Here is a 3940-nt window from a genome sequence, read left to right as displayed (position 1 = left end):
AGGATATAGAGGGAGACACCTTTGCTGAGTGCACACTCCACATCATTGGTAAACACATTGCACTCTTGCAACATGCACATGCACAGTCATGTGCCTGAGGGCAATCTGAGCTAGCATTCCCCCAATTTTGTGAAAGTGACTTTCCCAACCTAAAGTCAAAGTGACTCCCCACAGCATCTAAGCATTGCTTGCAGTTTGGAGCTGGAAAATTACTGATTTACCTTCGTGCAAGACCAAGTTCAGCAAAGAATCTTTTTTTGCATGATAGTTTTTGTGTGTGTGTGTGTGTGTGTGTTTTTTTTTTTTTTAGCTGATTCATGTTGACTGGCTGGTAACATCAGCATTCATTTACAGCACTGAACACTGTTTACCTCCGACATAGAGAATGAAACGTTGTGGTAATTAAATATGCCAACTTCTGTTGGGAAGCTCACTTGCACAAGAACCAAAACTTTCAGCTCCATAGGCTTTTAGCTTTAAAAACAAGTTCAGCATTTCTAAAAATGTGCTTATTCACTATTTTTCAAGGAGACAAGAAAGAATGAGGCAAGAGAAAGAAAGAAAGAAAGAAAGAAAGAATGAAAAGTTAAAAGAGCTTTGAGTTACTAAGAAAGCATGAAGGAACAAGGAAATAATGAAAATATTGTGAGCGATTCATTGACATGCAAGACTGGGCGCAATAAGTCTTGTTTCATAAGAAATACTAAATAGTTATAAAAACAAATACATGATACATCTTGATAGGGAATAAAATGAAACAAAAAAAAGGTGCGTGTGTGCGCGTGTGTTCTGTGATTATTTGGCCACCAGTCCAGGGTGTACACGTCATCTTGCCCAGAGCCAGCTGGGATAAGCGCCATCACACTGCAGGTCCGGCCACCAGGCGCTCGCCGGTGAGCGCCACCTCCAGGCCTGGTTCCAGAGGGGGCCCCCGGTGAGCCGCGTCCGGGCAAGGGAAATCTGGATCCAATGTCGACGTTCATCAATAAGGAGTCTGTGAGCCGTGCGTGGTCTGGTCCCTCACCAAGAACCTGTTTGCCATGGGTGACCTTGCCATGGGCATAAAGCCCCAGACAATTTAGCTCCGAGGATCATTGGGACACGCAAACCCCTCCATCACGGTAAGGCGACGGCTCAGGGAGGGGCATCGACAAATTATGTATGCAAACTATGTTATATTTTTTGTTCAATTTTGTCTTAAAACAGCTTCCCTTAACCATAATCCCATGTCGCATTTTAGCCAATCCTGGTGGATTAATACACCTTTTAAATCCTTTTTGATATTATTGTGCAAAGCGAAAGTAAGTTGCCAAGACGGCGTCTGGCAGCTGCGCTGCTTCATGGTCTTAAAAGAAGAGAAAAGAAGAGAAGAAGACAACGAAGAAGAAAAAGACAAAGAAAAAGAAGGTGACGAAGAAGAAGCTGCACCAACAAGAGCAGGAGTCATGGCCACTAACTTTCACTTTGCCCAATTACAAGGGTTTAAAGGTGCATTAATCCACCAGGATTGCCCCTTTGGCACCGCGGGATTCTAGTTAGGATAAGCCCATTTTAAGATAAAAATACACATTTCCATGTATTTATTCACCAACTTTCCGTCATACTCATCCGCTGCCGGGGATGCAGAGCACGCTCCTCTCGCTTAAAGAGAAAGTCAATCCAAAATGTGTCTTTACAATATGTTCTATGCGCCTCCACTAGTCTAAACACGGCATTCTGATTAAAGCAACACTGTGTAACCTTAAGTTTTCAATGAATATGGCGGCACCGTGTGGACAAATGCGGTAGTGTTTTGGGTGAAGTCAACCACATTTCCCATGAGCGCCAGCGGCGCAGCACAAAGTGTACTGTCATGAAATCCTGAGCTCTTGCTCTCCTGCAGTTGAACTGAATGGCATTTTGGTTTCCAGTGGCTGTGTTTAGGATCAATGGCGATGTAGTGAATCTTATTGTGTCGAAACAACATAATATAACAACGTTTTTTTCTTAATTACAAATGGGGAAAGAGGGAAGTGACCCATGCCGTAAAGCAGTCAGCACATTTGTATTTTTTTTTTAATTTTTTTTTATGAGGCAGAGTTTCTGGGTTCCTCTTCAAAATTGCCTAGTGCCAGTATAAACAATACGGACCCCCTCAGGCTATGACAAAGGTACTATTCACACAGTCAATGTTTCATCAGAAGAGTTGTGATAATATTTTATAAAGGGACGTTTATAAACATTGTATTTCTTTAATATTGCTTTTGTAAAATATGAGTTAAGAAGCAAAATATAGAAGTGCGTGGTGGACCTCATGGTATTTCATTCATAAATATGACACCAGCATGGTACAATCCCTCTGAATCATTGTAGAAATAAACTATCCATCCATGCATTATCGATACCGCTTATCCTCACAAGGGTCGCGGGTCGTGCTGAAGCCTATCCCAGCTGTCTTCGGGCAGTAGGCGGGGAACACCCTCAATTGGTTGCCAGCCAATCGCAGGGCACAGAGAGACAAACATCCGCACTCACAATCATACCTAGGGGCAATTTAGAGAGTCCAATCAACTTACCATGCATGTTTTTGGAATGTGGGAGGAAACCGGAGTACCCGTAGAAAACCCACGCAGGCACAGAGAGAACATGCAAACTCCACACTGGGAGGCCGGAGGTGGGATCGAACCCACGACCTCTGAACTGTGAGCCAGATGTGCTAACCAGTCGACCACCGTGCCGCCCCAGAAATAAACTAATTAAATGAATTATAATCATTATCATCTGAAAAATATTTTAATAGCACCACCAGTCACTGCGGGTTTGGGGAGTCACACTGGAGCTGGAGAGCTGAAAAGTAAACAAACAATAACCAACAAACTAACACTGATTTCAATCAACATCGTGCATGGAGAAATATGCATTATGCAGTATTAACTCATTCAGTACCAGACTTTTTCAGACCCATTGTGAAATGACATATAAATATGTCATTGGGATAGAATTAGTTAATGGAACCCTATTCAGGTGCAGCCTCAAAACTGTACAGGAACAAATATATCAACACAGTAAAACTGGTAGAACAATTTTTACAGAGTCACAATTATTTTCCTCTAATTAAGTTGTGTTTAAACACTATGGAGTACATTTGCCTCCCCCGGGCCAGAAGGGTGGGACTAAATCTTCAGAATGATCAAAACTTCTGCACTTGGAGTGATGCCCTGCCCCCTGCCCTCATCAGTGTATAAAATGTGGTTAACTTGTGTTCTCATCAAAGAAAAGTTGATTTTAATCGTTTGGAGTACAATTAATCCACTAATTTGAGCAAAAATGTATGCTGGATATTTACTCCTTTACAAGTGTAAATTTGAATCTGTCCAGACTGGGACCAAATAAAGTCTTTTTCAGAGTATAATTTTCCTCGATTAGAGTAACTCTATACGAAATTTACTGTGTAGCAGATCTCGTGAATCACATTTGTCTACTCCACAAATATGTGTGTTAATTGTATTATATTAAGGCATGTATTTCACAAGTTGTATCAAACAAAAAGAAAATGCTTCTTGGAACGGATGCATGGGATCGTCACAGGGTTTTTACTTTCCTTGAATATTATCACGGGTCCCAAGTAGTAAACTGGGGTAAATAAAAATGTATAAGCTTTCTTCACCCATTCTCCCATGGTTTACCATACTGTAGAGCGCATGAATGAAAACGTTTTTTTTTTTGTTTTTTTTTTAGAATTTACATTTATTATGTGGGCTAATCACTGCTTGCTGGAGACAATGTGGGAAATGTGATTAGTGTGTGAGCTCTAATTAATGTCTGTGAAGCCTCACGCATATCAGCAAATCCCTGGCAGGCACTTAGATGTGCACACACACACACACACACACACACACACACACACACACACACCCCATACACGCACACACACACACACACATCCACAGTTGCAGAGCTG

Source organism: Filicampus tigris, chromosome 4 (genome assembly GCF_054856515.1).
Source record: "Filicampus tigris isolate MCC_2025a chromosome 4, RoL_Ftig_1.0, whole genome shotgun sequence".
Lineage (NCBI taxonomy): Eukaryota > Metazoa > Chordata > Actinopteri > Syngnathiformes > Syngnathidae > Filicampus > Filicampus tigris.
This window is presented reverse-complemented; position numbering follows the sequence as displayed.